The 17235-nt window shown below is 40.1% G+C and overlaps 1 protein-coding gene and 1 pseudogene across 1 annotated transcript in view; both read right to left on the bottom strand.

Annotated features, from left to right (window-relative positions):
* The window catches only part of LOC105743387, a 25172-nt pseudogene extending 8439 nt beyond the window's left edge, over positions 1-16733 (bottom strand).
* The window catches only part of Dgkh (diacylglycerol kinase eta), a 221300-nt gene that overhangs the window by 169957 nt on the left and 34108 nt on the right, over positions 1-17235 (bottom strand). The gene's annotated exons all lie outside the window — the stretch shown is intronic.

Here is a 17235-nt window from a genome sequence, read left to right as displayed (position 1 = left end):
AAAAAAAAAAAAAAAAGATTGGCAAGGTCATCGATTATCTCATTTTGTTCATCCAGCTCATTTCCAATTTCCTTCCCCATTTGATTTTGGTGACTTATGATAGAAGAAAGGGCATCGAGGTCTGCATCCTGTTCTTGGATAATTTTCTGCTGTTGTTGCCGGAGTTCATCAAACTCCAAGCCCCTCGTCTCCTCTGGCTCCTCAAAGAGCCAAGGGCTGAGGGCTCCTTGCTTAGCCTCTTCCTTCATCAGGCTAGACCAGATTAGATCTTGCTCTGCATCTTCATTGTTTTTTGGGTTTTTTTTTTCCCAGAACCAGGGATTGAACTCAGGCCCTTGCACTTGCCAAGGACGCACTTATTCCACTGAGCCAGCTCCCCAGCCTGCATCCTCATTCTTGAGGGATGCCAGAAGTAGTTTCTGTCAGGTCACAAGATGATCCAGTAGGTTCTGTCTTTGATCTCCTTCCAGTTGTGTTATCTGAGGTGCTGACACTTCTCTTAGCAATAGGTCCTTCAAAAGGGTGATCACTGCCTTCAAGTTGTGCAACAAAGCTCGGATTGCCACAGTAAGCTTGGGTGTCTTTTCACCTCTTCTTTCATACTGATTTCATTGTTGAATTTTCTCTGCAACGTCTTGGGCAATTTGATTGGTGGAATTGTATGTAGAGAACCAAGGGTCCAGGGCCGTCGTGCAGTCTTCCCCCCCAGAGCTTGGGGAGAGTTTATTGAGACAAACACATATCTTTCCATTTGTGTTTTATAGTATTCAGTACTTGGGTTTTTCTTAGGTTTAAAATAATGTACCATTAGGTATTTCATAATTTTGATGATGTTTCACATAATATCACTTTAATTATTTATTACTAACATTCAGGAATACTTTTGATGTTTGTATATTAAGTGTATGATATGGTTCAACTTCTAGTAACTTTTACTTCACATTTTCTACATATACTTATGTTATCTTTTAATAAAGGTAGTTTTATTACTTTTCCCAGATTGTACGCTTTTTTACTAATTCCCTGGCTAGCACTTCCAGTATGATGTGGAATAAAAATAAGATCAGACATTGCTGTCTTAACTGTGTCTGAGGGGTGTATCATTTAGAACCACACACTAGGTTAGCCTGATAAAACCTGCGTGGATGTTGACAGAAGAGAACATATCACACCCCTGGACTGGAGGGAGATGATGTATTAGACACCACAAGTAGTATCAGCCTGCTTGCACCAGTTTCTCTGTCCCTCACCCTCCTCCGTGCCTTGCACGGCCCCAATGGATGCCTGCGCATGCAGAAGGTTGCATAACAGAACGACACCTTTGGGAATCCAGCACATTACAGCAAGCAATAAAAAAGCCTACTCTATTCAACGAGGATAGCCTATCATCTCTCCTCTCATGGGTGCTCTGCACAAAAACACTTGAGGAAAAACCCAGGTAAAAAGTGGTCTGCGCACTGCATTCCTAGCATACCAACAAGATGTACAGAGCACAGGAGACACATGACCTATCTCTGTCAACAATACACTCCTTTTCCTTCAACCATCTTGTTTTCTGGAAAATTTTCATGTGAGTATGCCACTCAGTTGACCATTCTAATTAATCTGACTGACAGAGACTGGAATCAAATCTGTTTAATTTGTTTCATACAGCATTTACTGAAAGCAGCTGTCAAGAGGACTTGGAGCAGCAGGATAAAGTCAGCTGCAATACTGACAACATTTATGCCTTCTGGGCCTGAGACTCAGCCAAATGTGACTAAGACTTATGAGAAAGGATGACCTGTAGGTCTCATTTTATATAGCTAGGATGTAGCCTAAAGGCAAGGCAGCCTGTCAACCATTACAACCTATATAATGAAATTAAAAATCATCTGCTGATAATTGTAAAGTCACCAATTGGAGGAACAATCGATGGGCCAAATGGAGAAATGGTACATGGTCAACTCCCCCTTATATGTCAACACAGAATATAATGGAGCATACTCATTTTGGATTTACTATTAAAATTTGATTTGCATGAGTGACACTAGCTTATTTAAGGCATGTGGGCAGAAAACCACCAACTTACAACTCTTAGGCCACAGGAAAGCAAATGAATTTGTAGGAGTTATACAAAGACAAAGTTATGCCAAATAATATGTTTGTAAATATAAATGTTTACAAATGTAAATTCCATGTTCCAGAGTTCCTGTTGCTGGCATCAGGCACAGCGGAATAGCTCTGGACTTTCCATACCAACATACTTTTTTATAATTATTATTTTACTGTGTGTGGATGAGGACAACCAACTCAGCACCAGGTCAGCTGTTGCTTGATAGGTGGATCATATGAATGGCTCTTCAGGTGAGGGGAAAGAAGAAATAAATATCCCAACACTTAATCCCTTAGAATCAACAGATTTCTCACCCTAGCTTCCAGCACTGCTGTTTCACAATGTCAGCCTTCCCAGTTCTGATACCTGTTTCAGTCAGCTTCTCTAAAAGATTAGCCTACTGTTTCAAAAATCCTGAAATTAGACACATGATTTCTTCTTCAACCTATGCATTGTTTATAAGCAAACTGTTTGATTTTCAAACATTTGAGGATTTTCTAAATAGTAATCTGATCACTTTTAGTTCACTTCTCTTGTGGTTAGAGAATACTTGCTGTATTTTTACTCATTTTAAATGTAGAAGGCAGAATCATGCCCCACTCCATAAAGAATCCATGCCTTAATCCCTTGAATTTATAAACAGATTATCTCACGTGACAAAGGGAAATTAAGATTTCAGATGGAATTAAATTTGCTAACTTGATCCTATGAGGGCAGGACTATCCTGGCTTACCCAGGTGGACCCAACGTAATCACAAGACTTCTTACCAGTAGAAGAGGGAAGCAGCTGAGAGAACAGAAGACTGGTTTCAAAAAACTTCAGCTGCATGTTGTGGCTGCTGAAAGTTGAATGGGACCACCAACCAAAAACGCAAGTGACCTCTAGAAATGGGAGAAGGAGGGCTGGCCAGATCCCTAGCGTGCACACCGGCTCACACATGCTGGTGACTGAGACTGGGTGTAGTGGCGCACCCCTGTAATCCCAAGGATTGGGAGGCTGAGAACAGAAGGATCACTATGAGTCCGCTGTGTAGTGAGACCCTGTAGACCCTGTACTAACACATAAAAAAAGAAAGAAAAAAGAAATGGGAAAAGGTAAGGAAACAGATTCTCTCTGAATGAGACTGCAGACTAGACTTTGTGGAGCTTGAAGAGATCTAAGAATGGGGGAAGATGGAACAGCAGCACAACTTTTCTGGCACTGTGACTAGCATAATGAGACTCATTCTGAAATTCACACTTCCAGGACTACAAGACAACAGATTTGAGTTAAGCTAATAAAAACTTGTGGTCATCTGTTACCATGGCCCTCAAAAAATGAAGGTATTAAATTCACTGCGACTTATTAATAAACTCAGATTACGGCCTATGTTGGGTAATACATTTAAAAAGAATGCTGACCTGGCTGTTGCTGGGTACAGCATTCTGCAAATATCACTTAGACGAAGCTATCAAATGATGATATTTATTTCTTAATATCTTCACTGACTTTCCATCTTGCTGTTCTACCAATCCTGTCTAGGATTTCCCCCACTAAATTTGGCCACCTCTGAACTCTGAAGTCAAGCCCACCGGGCATTCTTTGTATTTCCCTTACAGCATTATAGTCTAGAAATTGTCTAGGCAGTAAGTTGGGGAAGTAAGAGGGCTCACACCCTGGTTTTCTCCCGTTCTCTGAAGTATCACAGTTATATGCTTCCTGTTGTCTGAAACCATTATCTAAATATAGCTCTTTAAGAGAGTCCCTGTTTTTCCAAGATGACCAAAGGCAAATTATTTTCTCTTGTTTTTTCCTTGTATTTTAGTTAAGGGTCTACAGGGTGTTCAGAGTTTCACTACTAGATCGGACTCATAGTGATTCTCCTGTTTACAGGCTCCCAAGTGCTGAGATTACAGGCGCATGCCACCACGCCCAGTCTCAATCGCCATTTCAGTACGTCCCGAGGGTGGGACCAGCACAGATGGCCCAGGGATGGATGTCCCGGCCCCTGCACCTGCTTGCAGACACTTTAATCTGCTGAGCTATTTGTCTGGCGTTTTTTTTTTTTTTTTTAATTGAGAAGAATTTTTTTTGGCTATCTCAGGCTACCTTAAGTGCTGGTGTGGTGTGGCATGCGGAGCTAGGGATTGAACCGCTGTCCCGCAAGCCTGACTGGGTTTGTCCAGGCAGGCACTTAAACAACTGAGCTAACCGGCAAGCCTCTCTATGTTCTTATTATCAATTAAAAAGTATTTAATTTCTCTGAAAAGTATTTATATCAAATGAATTTTAAAAGAGAACATTCTATAATATTTATTGCTTGCTTGAGGAAAGAAATAGTTGGAAAGACACATATTAAGAGCAACTTTTTCCTCAGTGGACAAAATGACAGAAAAATAACAATATTCAGGTTATAACAAACAATAAATTATTACAGTTTATAGTTCTGCCATTATTAATACTGTGAAATCATACAGTAAGAAATGACAGTAGATACTTGCTCACATTATCTATTAATAAACACTTGCTGAACATGTTCTTATATCACAGGGAAGGTTTTAGGCACAAAAGCTGATACAAAGACATACGAAAGTTCTCTCATCTTTTTGTTCTTCTTAGAAAGTCTACTAAGTAAGATAAAAATACAGTCATCCTAGATACACATCAGCATGCAGTAAGCATCTTTACAAAGACATTTCTTAGGCGTTACATATACAGGAGATGATAGATAGATAGATAGATAGATAGATAGATAGATAGATAGATAGATATCTGGATTATCTAAGAGTTGAAATAATTTTTAAGGAACCATTATATCAGCTACATTAGCTTCAAGTGGAAAGCACAAGTTTATGTCAGATTCAAACTTGGGCCTAGTTTGTTGATTTTGCAAAAAGATGGTTCACTTTTACATTCTCCCCAGAAACAATCCATTCTACCCATGTGAAAGACTTGGTCTGCTATATACCTACCATCTTGGCACACTTCTTTTAACATTTCAAGATGTACATATGCTGCATCAGAGTAGCTACACTGTTTCTATCTTGAGAACTGTTGGAGATTTCTAACTCTTAAAACTACAAACTCCAAATCACAATCTCTGCCTTTTCCATTTATATTAATGTGCATCAAAGTATATTCTAGGGCTGGGGGTGTGGCTTGGTGGAACAGTGCTTGCCTAGTATACATGAGGCCCTTCTTTTGATCTCCAGCTCCACCAAAAAAAAAAAAAAAAGTGTATTCAACGGAGCTATGGCCATCCCAGTTTATGAAACAGTCCAAAGCCCCATGTCCTGCAGGTGGGGCTTTTCAGGAGATGACTGGATCATGGACTAATCAGGGTCAACCAAATAGCTCAGCGGATTAAAGCGCCTGCAAGAAGGCACTAGGGCCCGGGGTTTGATCCCCAGGCCTGCCATGCCAGCCCCACTCACAGGGCGCACTGAGAAGACAACTGAGACTGGGCGTGGTGCACGCTTGTAATCCCAGCTCCTGGGAGGCTGTAAACAGGTGGATCACTATGAGTCTGATCTAGCAGTGAGACCCTGAACACCCTGTAGACCTTTCCCTAAACACACACACACACACACACACACACACACACACACTAATCCATTGAGTGAGTTTGCAGCTAAATGTGACATTGGGAGGTGAAGCCTGGTGGGGGGAAATGGGTCACAGGGGTGTCGCCTGGGGGTGTTACCCCCCCCTTTCCTCCCTTCATGTGGCTCCTGCCCATCATGCAGTGAGCTAGCCTTCCCTGCCGTGCCCCTCTGCCATGCCACCCTGCTTTGGGACCAGCTGACTAGGGACTGAAACCTCTGTAAACTATGAGCCGAAATCAACCTTTCCTCCTTTAAACTCCTTTCCTCAAGTACTACATGCCAGTGATGAGAAAGTAACTAAGAAAGGAGGAGTACTTCGCAAATATGAAGTAGAGCATTAATTATGATTTACACATTTCTGTTATATTTTCAAAGGTTTCACATTCTCTCTAGAGACTGTGCTGGTAAGTCCCAGCTACCATTCAGTTAATGATCTAGCACGTGTCAGCTAAACTTCTGTATCATTTGCAAGAACACAACCTAAGTTTGTGTATTTTTATTATGCTGTATCACAGCCTCAATTCATAAAGTGAATAAGTAGTTCAAAACGGATGACAGCTTGATATTTACATCGGAATATAAATACAATGAGCAACAATGGTAAATAGAAATTCACTATGCATATGCAATAGCTGTAGGGTTAAAGGACTTTTTTCTTTTGCTAGGAATAATCATTATAAAAGTTTTCACTGGGTAATAAAGCAAGATTAATTTAGTCACTAACATCTGTTTCCAAATTTGTTATATATCTTAGTTACCTTCAGAACCTTGGCAATTACAAAATTCTTGGCATTTTGTCAAAACACTGCCAACCCAAATTATTACAAGTATATTGCAGATAACATATCTACCACATTTATGCTAGTCTGGAGGAAAAATCTCTACTCCTTAGCTATCACCTACAACCTACACAGGATGTTGTTAACTATCATAGTCTAAAAATACACTGGATGGATAAAATAGAACCATAAGAATTGATTTAATATTTTTTTCAGAGTGGAAAAGGATTCATTTTTAATGTTATACTGTGCTGAAACTAAAATAGATTAAAATAAAGTTTTAGGTAACTACATGTTATGTTTATAAGTTAACCTTAGTGTCAAGTTTTAATTGTGAGGTTCTTCAAGATGAATGAGGCCATTGTGAATAACTTCCTGAAAAAAATCTGGCAGTTTTAAATATTTACACCTAAACTAAGAACACACAAGCACTCTTGTACACAACACTGAATAGCAGATGGGATCATTTCCTAGGATGTAGTATCAAAGAAAAAAAGAACAGATTGTACTATTTCTGTTTGGACAGCAATATGAAGAACAGCAAAGAACAACCAAGAGATACCTGTGAATAAACAGTGAAGTTTTTTTTCTTGAATCACTTTCTGGAGTAAGCATCTGTAAACATATGTATAAATGTCTGTATTGCTCTCTATAGTACACGTTTAATTACATGAATATAGATGACTGGACTTATTCTATCACTATAATTACATCTAGACTGTGATTAAAGTTTAGTGGCCAGTTGCTATTTATGGCTCCACCTTAACCTTCTCTTTCACTTTCTCACTCCTGCTGCCCTGAAGAAAATAGAGCTAGTTCCTGAGAATGCGTGCGTGTTTTCAGGGGAGGGCACAACTGTTTTATGTTTTCATTTTGTCTTTTAAACTTTTGAAGACAGTGAAAGCTGTCCTAGTTGTCCTGGCTCCCTCATAAGTTGAGCCCCAGACAGCAAGGAGAGGTTAAAGGATTAAGTGAGGAAAGGAAATGGGGTCACTGGATAAGAGAGGGTGGACTAGTGGGGTACCCATGGGTTACTCAGAAAGGCCATCGAAATCCCAAGTTAGCTGCAGGAAAGAGGGCTGGGGCTCTCTCTGGCAGCTCCAGACTGGTGAGGTCAAGTGCCCCCTCCCCAACCTCCAGCAGTCCCTGGGGCTGGTAGAGCAGGTTCCCAGCTCCTTCCACAGGGCGTGGCCTGCTCCAAGGCCCCATACAGGTGAGGGAGCACTGTCAGGACTCTCTCTGCCTTACTAAGAGTAAAACTACCTAACCTAGAGCTGCACGGCTCTTTATGCTTTCTCCATTTAAGCATCACAGCTAAATAAAATAGAAAGTGATGACACACCAGCATTTTATTAATAGAAAAATGTGCCAGTGACCTCCCTGTGCTACTTCCTCAGATCATGGCCCCTTCCATGCTCCCACCACCAATCCTGCCACATCTCTTGGAGGCAAGAAAATCCTCTCCCTCAATTTTTTTTGCGGGGGAGAGTGTTTTGATTTTTGCTTCTTAAACATTTAAAATTGCTTACAACTGGCAGTATACTAAGAGTACCATCATTAAAATAAACATCCTTGTTGTTACTCATTAATCTTTAAAAATTCACATGATAACTGTTTATATGAAATCCTGAAGGATTACAACATATATTAAGAAATTGGTTAAGCAGTATTCTTAAATAAAGCTGAATTTTCTAGGGTTTCCTCCTAAAGAACAAAAATAGGAAGTGTGCCAGCAGTTTGAGCCTCTGGCATAAGCCCTCATTTCCTCAGCATCCCGAAGATCCAGAACTGGGTATTCATGTCTACACTCTTCATTTCAAAGGAATTTCAAGAAGCCCTGTGCTGGGCCCCAGGGATACTTCTACCAGACAAGCAAGGTTTGGGGGTTTCTGCAAAGAAATAAACATAAACTGACACTACCACCTGTAAGCACAGGGCAACATGGAGCCCTAACGATGTCTGCAGGAGGAGCACTGAATGCTCTCCAAGACACGTCAGTGTGGAATGTCCTTCTTTTAATAAATTAAAGCTAACATTTTAGAATCATGTAAAAATGATGATTTGGAAGGATTAATGACTTCTTAGAACAAGTTAGAATTATTTTACAAACAGTAATTCTGCTACAGGACAAGCAATGAGACCCAATGATGCATGACCTCAAACAAAAATCGCTGCACTATAAAGTTAGGACATTGTTCCTCTGCTTCAGAAATGTATTAATACTTGGGGAGAATCAACATAAAAATACAAATGATGGCTAAATATAATTGAGACAGTAAGGCAAACAACATGAAAATGAAAACTAAGGAATGTGAAAGCCCTGAGAACATTGAGGTCTTTAAAATACAACTGGGAGGTCTAGAAAAATATTGCAAAATTAGGGTTTTTTTTTTTTGTTCTATTGCCACCAATAAGAATGTAATATTTTTCTTTCCTCCTTTTATAACACAGTCCAAAAGCTAACACATGGAGCTGAGCGAGACAGGCAAGTGCAGGGTTCATAAGCCAAGAAGGATCATGAAGGTCTCCATGTGGCCCAGTGTGCATGCCGGGATCTGAGCAGAATAAATTACTTCTAATTTAAAATAGGCATGCATTGTGTGACCTTATTTTTGTCTATCTATGTATACACATGCAAGAAGACATGTCTAGAATGAGGTAAATTTCAAGACTTCTTGATTTTTCCAATTTTATGCTTCAGTTGAGTTTTGTCTGTGCACATCTGGCATCCATGTGCATTAAATAACAATTTAATCCTCCCATTCCCTCAAAGCACATGAGCTAGAGGGCAAAAAACTACATTTCCCAGAATCCCTTAAATTCAGAATTCATTTAAATTCTGTCAGAGGCACTAGTTGGAAGGCAAAAGAAAAGCAAAAGCTACCTTCTGTCTTTCGGTGCAAGTACTCTCCTTCTGTGTGAAGAATATAGAAGGGAATGCTGACCATCCAGACTTAAATGATGTCTTCTTCCATTTCAGCAAAGTAGATTTAAGATAAAAATCCTCAGCTATAACACGGCATACAAAGGAAATTCAGCTACCCTTGCTAGAGAAGTTAAAACTTAAGGTTCAGAAAACACCTATATTTGAGGTGACTGGAATCCATACTACAGAATCCAGACAGTAGCCCTGCAGGAATCAGACAGCTGTATCAATGACAGTGGTGACCCCATTAACAGCAGAAGCCTTCTGATATTTGGATGACATGTTGCTACTTGTAGTCCCGTGGTGGCTGCTAACTTATACTTACTCAAACTCTCAAAGATTTTATAAGGATCCAGCTCCCTGAATTAAATCTGTTTCCTCTTTTCTGGGGGAGGGTACTAGGAATGGAACTCAGGACCTCATACTTGCCAGGTAGGCACTGTGCTGTTAAACTATATGCCCAAGCCTTTCTGTCTTTTTATTTTATTTATTTATTTGTACTGGGAATTGAACTCAGGACCTTGTGCTTGCCATGCAGACACTGTGCCAGTGAGCTATATCGCCCCACCCCCTTTTAAATTTATATATTTGGTACAAGGTCTCACTACACAGCTCGGACTCATAATGATCCTACTGCTTTCAGTCTCCCCAGCACTGGGATTACAGGCATGTGCCACCACACCTGGACTTGGTGGCCTGCTCAGAGCACCAGGGGGCAGGGCCTGTGCAGCACGTGGTACCTGGGATCAAACCCTGGTCCCTGCACTTGCCTAAGAAGGCGCTTAGTTGGCTGAGCTATCTCACTAGCCCTGGGCCCCTTCTTAATATACATAAAATATTTATTTCTTGGCTGATGCAGTATTTCTATATTTACTTTGATTCTCTACATTTAAATGTGCTGTATTTACAATTGCAAAAACAGCGGTTTTAGTTCAAGAAAATAAGAAAGAATGTAAGTAAATATAACAAGATATCCATGCTATTTAATTCTGGATGGCAAGAATATGAGAGGCTATTATCTTCTTTTTTCCTTTCAATCTTTTTTCCAAAAATACCTCTCTTTTAAAGAAATAAGATTATTTTAACTGTAGAGTCAGTACTGAAGGGAAGCAAGGCTGGAATCAGGAAAACCACTTAGGAAGCTGATGCAATAACCCCAAACTCCCTTTGCAGCCCACATTATAGCTGGATATTTTTATCCTAATTCTATTTGGCTGAATGGAAGCAGCCATCTAAATCTAGACGGTCAGCAGTCCCATCTTCTTCAGAAAGAAGAGCAGTGCCTGAACCAAGAGCCAAACTAGTCTTCATGTCTCTAAATAGGCTGGCCTAAATCACCTTAACATTTCCATTAAATATATAAAAGGTCAAGGCCAGTACAGAGGAGAGTAAAAGTAACTTTCTGGTTTCAGTTCCTGCTTAACATGCCCAATATTCAGAACACTATTTCTATCATTCCCTATCTGACCATATTATTAATCCTTTTAAAGAATTTCTAGGGTACTGACCCCTCACTCCTCCACTTAACCCAAGAGTGTGGTATGGAGTAGTTCCATTGCTGGGTATGGCACACAGGTAACATTTCTAAAATTTTGAATTTCTTTAGTCTACCCTGCATGCAAGAACAAATTTACTATTCCAGAAAGAAAAAAAGTTTTGACCAGACGAGCTAGTAAGACAGGCAGAAGCACAGGAAAAAGTTCCTAGAAGGGAAAGAAAGGTGTCCAAAGAGACTGATGGCCTTAGTACTGGAATCAGAGTACAAAGACTCATCAGCAAGTGATAAGAACAAGTTTGAGTTCTTGAGGAAAAGGCAAGACCTCTTGTGTGAAGAAACAGTGGTGATCCTGACAAATGCTGTAAGGAAAATTTTAAAAGAAAAATCACTGAACTGAAAAATTTAAAAAATTCCAGTAGCAGAAAGGAGAGGCAAGGAGTAAAGGATTTAGCCTCACCAAAAGCACAGCTGAGAGAGAATATATGACTACAAAATAGGAGACGATATTGAGATCTTGGCCTTTAAGAGAAAACTAGGTGACCTAAGTAGAAAATCAGCAAAGCTAAAAATCTGAGTGGGGGCCAAAGCAGGAAATTACCTCAAAATGACAAAGTCAAAACAAGTACAGGAACAGGCTCACACAGTGAAAACCATAGATGGAGAAACTGCACTGTTCGGGTAGAAGTTGCAGAAAGAGAGAACAAAGAAAATACAGCATGAGAGCCAGCAAAAAAAATGCAGTAGAGAAGAAACCTTGAAGACTTGAAGAATAAAGAGAAGGCTCTAAAAGAAGACTGCCAAGAGGTGAAGGAGCTGTCCTGACCCTGACTGCAGACTTCTAGTCAGCAACCCTGGAAGTCAACAAGCAATAAATAATAGGGTCATACCTCCAGCATTTGGGGAAAAAAAATGGTTTTGACCCTAAATAGATATGCCAGGTGGAATTAACATTTAAACGTAATGGTAAAATAAAGATATTTTCAGACCTGTGGAGCCTCAAAAAGCTTACCAGCCACAAGGCTTTTTTATGAAAGACTTACTGAGAGATGTTCTCTCACAGGATGCAAACTCAAACCAAGGAGGAAGACAGTATGGAACATAAAGAAAGGCAGTTAAGCCTTAGGAGCCTCCATGTGTGGAGGTGGGACTTGGCAAGCGATTGCTTGGACTTCCTGTTCATTAAAGAGAAGACAGGCCTCTAGGAGGTGTCTAGGCCTCTGGGAAGGAGCTCAGTGTCTACAGAATGGAAGAGAAAGAAAAGCCCCAAGGTGGAGGGGCAGGAGGCCTCGTGGCTAGAGGAGGAGAAAGGAAACTCTGGGCAGAAGAGGAAGAACAAGCCTGGGGGAGGAAATGGACGGAGAAGAAAACTCAAGGATGGAAGAAGAGCAGGGAAAAGAAACTGGGGTGGAGGAGGAAGAAGAAGAAACCTGGGACGAGGAAGAGGAGAGGAAACCTGGAAAGAGGAGAGGAAGAGAGAAGAGAAGTCAGGGGCAGAAGAGGAAGAGAAAGGAAACTCAGAGATGGAAGAGGAGCAGGACCAAGAAGAAAACTCAGGAATGAACAAAAAGGAAGAGGAGGAGGAGGAGCAGTAGCACAAGGGAGAAGGAAATTCAAGCACAGAGGAAGGCCTCAGTAAGGTCAGAAACTTATCTATAGTTATTTGGTCAGAGAAAGAATAGTTGGCACAGTCCCAGGAGACACACAACCCTGAGGAGAAACCAGCTGCTTCCGGAGGCAAGGAATTGAGATACCCGGTCCGACTTTGCCTTGGGCCTCTCAAAGTTGCTAACCAGAAGTTCTCATGAGCATGAAGAGTGTTCATGGGCAAATCTGAGTGCCCCATCAGGAATCGGTAAGTCTTCAGGGAAAACAGAAAAAGAGACTCTATCTTAATCCAGGAAACAGAAAAAAATTTCAGAAGAGTGTTGGATCTTCAGAGATACAAAGAAGAGATTGAGAATATAATGAAATACCATCCAGATGTCCTGGAAATTAAACATTCAGTAGAGAGCATGCACTGCTGAGTAGGTAAGCTTGAGGAAGGAACAAACAATCTAGACCTAATAAAAGGATGATGTTTCAAACTTCAGAGTGAAAATACATCATCAGAGAAAGCCTGTTGTAAATATTTAAGTTTGAATAATAAGTCTACACACCAGAGAGGATGAACTGAGAAGCTCTAACATCTGTGTGACAGAGGAGTTCCAGAAAAAAGATACAAAAGAAGGCAAGGCTAGGGGCCGGGGAGATGGCACAGTAGAATAAGCCCCAGTAGAATAAGTGCAAGGGCTTGAGTTCAGTCCCTGGTTCTGCACACACACAAAAAAGGCAAGGCAAAAGATATCATTAAAGAAATAATTGAAGAAAACTTCTCAATTTTTAAGGAAGGACTTGGGTCTTGACATCGTCGTTGCTCACTGACTCCTCAGCAAGACTGATGAGAGAACACTCACTCCTAAACATATCTTGGTGATATTCTGAACTCCAAGAAGAAAACTGAAATCCTGAAGGCTTCCTGAGAGAGAGAGAAATCACCTAAAGAGGATCCAGAATCGGTGACAGCAGACTTCTTGCTGGCCACGCTGAATGCTAGAAGTCAGCGGAGCAACATCGTAACAGTCCTGCACAAGAAGAGCTTCCACCCTGGAATTCGGTATGCAGCCAAACTGACATTTGATTTTGAGGGAAAACGAGTATTTTTTGATATTGACAAATTCAGATGATTTGTTTCCCCTGTACCTTCTTTCAAAGCATTACTAGAGTCTGTACTTGAACAATCTAGGTTGGCTGCAACAAGTAACACTACGTGCTTTCCCCACCAACACAATCCAAAAATTAATGAGTCAAACATCAGTCTCTACCCAGAGGGGGCACGGCAAGCCAACAGCCCTGCAGATGCAAGGAAAGGAATGGTACTACCTAGGCACTGCTGAGGGTTATAGTGTCTAAAATTTAATGAGAACCCTCATAGCTCATAATCACCATAGGATAGGAGGCTTGCAGTGTGACTAGAGAATGAACCCAGTATTTTTTGCACCGAGCTACATTTACATGCATCCCCCCTCCCCAATTTTGAGATGGATCTCACTAAATTTCACAAGCTGGACTCAAACTTATGATCTTCCTGTTTAGTCTCCTGAGTAGCAGGGATCTCAGCTCAAGAGGAGGGCATATCACTATGTGTCATAATGGGAATCTTTACAATACAGAATTTTCATTTGATAGATAAATTAATAAAATTTCTAGAGTAAAGAATTTTATTTTTTCTTGGTCTGAAGCTAAGCCAAATGCCACCAGTAATAATCAATAGGGAAGCCTCAGGAAGCTTTCAAATGTTCTTACAACAGGCTTTCTCTGATGATGTATTTTCACTCTGAAGTTCGAAACATCATCCTTTTAAGTATTAATAAGATAGAGATCTAAACCACACTGGAAAAAATACTGTTATTTTTGGAAGTGTTGTTAAATTTATAATATGAGCAGAATAATGAGCCATCTTCTACATAGTACTTTTACATACTACCCAGTTTCTCAAAGATGATGATAACAATTTTAAACGGTCAAATGGAGGATTACAAATATGCACAATTTAAAAGAAGAATATCTAAACCCACCTGCCCAAATTGAGGAACTAAACATGAGGAAAAGTGATGCAAAATGTTATGTGCTACAAAAGCTGATAAAGTTTTGGAAGTTTCTTCAATTAGGATAAAGATTATACTTACAAGCTACCAAAAGAAAACTACACAGAGAGAAGAGATATTTTAAAACATAAAACATTCTAATAACCTATTACTTCTCAATGCTAATGAAATTAGAGCTGTATCAGTTACTTTAATTAGCAGCCTTAAGCAGCTTCTCTGAGATGAACTGTATTACCATCAAATCTGTGAGAAAGAAAAATTTGAAAAGCATTTAAAATAATATACTTTTTTTACTAACATGTTCTTAGAAAAGCAAGATTACTTTTTTTTTTTTCCTGTATTTTAGAGCAGGGTCTACAGGGTGTTCAGGGTGTCACTACTAGATCAGACTCATAGTGATCAGCCTGTTTACAGCCTCCCAAGAACTGGGATTACAGGCGTGCGCCACCACTTGCTGTCTCAGCACGCCTCAGGGTTAGGGCCTGCACAACAGGCCCCAGGCTCGAACTCCAAGCCTCTGAGCCTCCTTGCAGGTGCTTTAATCTGCTGAGCTATTTGGCCGGTCCTTCTAAAGCCAGATTACTTTGGAAAAAATTAAATTCTCATTATTATGAGGGGGGGCCTGCCCCTTAGCTCAGTTCTTTAAGTGGCTGCTTCAACAAAGCCATCAGGCTCAGGTTGCTGTGGTTCGATCCCCACAACTCAAGCCAGCCAGTCATGCCTTGAAGGCATTCGGAGCAAAAAAAAAAACACTTCATTATTATGAGGTAAGACTCTACAGTCACAAAAATTAGAAACAAAGTTAAAACAGAGCCAAATGTTAAGAAAAAAATGGCTAAACTCGAATAGCCATAAGATTTCTGGAAAATTGGACAGCTTAAGAGGGCAGTGGGGTTTTTTGGGTTTTTTAAATAAAACACTTTGCTGATATAAACATGTCTTTGCCTTCAGCCTTTTATGTTGGAGACTGATTTTCCCTTCTCTCTTTAACTGGTCACTGTCCAAAAGCCTACAAGGGCTGTCTTAGATTAATTACATGGAGAAATATGCTGTATATGAAATATACATATATGTGTCTTTTGTTCTTTCAGCCAGTAAAGAACCAAACTATCTTTTTTTTTTTTTTTTGCGGAACTGGGGATTGAACTCCGGCCCTTGCGCTTGCCAGGGAAGTGCTTATTGTACTGGAACCAAGCTATCTTCTACCCAGCACGGTAGTCTGTTACACTAGCAATAAAAGCCATGGACAACAATTTAACTAGTTAAGTTTTTTTTTTTAAGTTTGTATCTGAGTGATCTCCTTTTTAAAATTATGAACTAAATTATGAGTAATTTATTTACCAGCATCATTTGCACAATATTTACAAACACCATCTGGAATTTTCAGAAAAAGACTGTAAGAGGACTGTGTGCAATGACCCAGAACAGAAAGCGGAGCCACACTGAAAGTGGACTCACAGTAAGAGGAAAAGGCTATTATCACATGGGATTTTAAATTATTACTTAAAATTGCTCAGGAGAGGCTGGAGAGTCAGCTCAGCGGCCTAAGAGCCTACCTGGCGAGGGGGGAGGTCCTGAGTTCGACCCCCAGAACAAAGGAAAAAGAAAAACAAACATAAACTGAATTAGAATTGCTTGGGAGATTCAGTTCTTTCAAAAATAAAAACTAGAAAGTTCCAAATGAAAACATATAAATCAAAGATGGAATTAAACACCACTGGAATGAAGGTGGCAGTTCGTCAAATGCAGACAGCAGGCTGGAAATAGGATGGAGTAGGAGGAAGCCGCTGGCACAGGTAGCAGCCAGTGTTTACATGGAAAGCACGACGACCAGGTGAACACCTCCGTGGCGTAAGGCTTAGCAAGAGTCCCCACTTGCACCTTCTTTAAATTTCAATAACTGTCCCCAGTGACCTTGCAAACATTAATAAATAACATTTACGTAGACTAAACAAGCTGGCAGCAGCAACAAGGACTCATTGACAAACCTGTCACAGGCTAAATTTCAAAGGGACTGAAAGATCTGCAAGTTATAGAAGGAAAATGTCTGTATTTTATTTACTGGAATGATGCAAAAATAATGACGGTGGAAGCCAAGCCAAAAACTTACTGCACTTTTACGCTCAGATGTGGTATTCATACGGAGGACCTTGGCCCAGGAGACAGGCCGTAAGAAAGTAAAGTCGTAGTTATAAAATTCTTCCATTTTAGATCAGTAAGAAACTATGCAGATGACTGCCACAAATCTGACAGCACGAAGTTAATATTCTAACTATATCGCCAAATTGGAGGGATTAGTGCACCTTCAAACACCACTAATCCATTTATACTTTGAACTTGAAAAATTACAGAAACATGACCTAAAGCAAGAAAAAGACAGTATGACTAGAGCGGGCTTATATTTATCTCTTCTAATTTGCTTAACAATCCAACAAGATGAATCTTAATTATTTCTATTTTAAAATTAGGAAACAGGTTTGAATATGTTAAATAAATCACCTACCATGATACAAATAATAAGCATAAGCAGCAAAAAGTCTTATTTACCTTAAACACCAAAATAATATCCATTACCACATATTGCTACTCTAATTTTCTCTCTCTCTCTCTCTCTCTCTCTCTCTCTCTCTCTCTCTCTCTTTTTGTGGTACCAGGGATTGCACTCAAGGCCTTGTGCTTATTCTACCGAGCTAGCTCCCCATCGCTAC

This window comes from Octodon degus, unplaced genomic scaffold (assembly GCF_000260255.1).
Source record: "Octodon degus isolate 3935 unplaced genomic scaffold, OctDeg1.0 scaffold00122, whole genome shotgun sequence".
NCBI classification, from domain to species: domain Eukaryota; kingdom Metazoa; phylum Chordata; class Mammalia; order Rodentia; family Octodontidae; genus Octodon; species Octodon degus.
The sequence above is the reverse complement of the archived record's forward strand: the minus strand, read 5'-3'. Positions and strand labels throughout refer to the sequence as shown.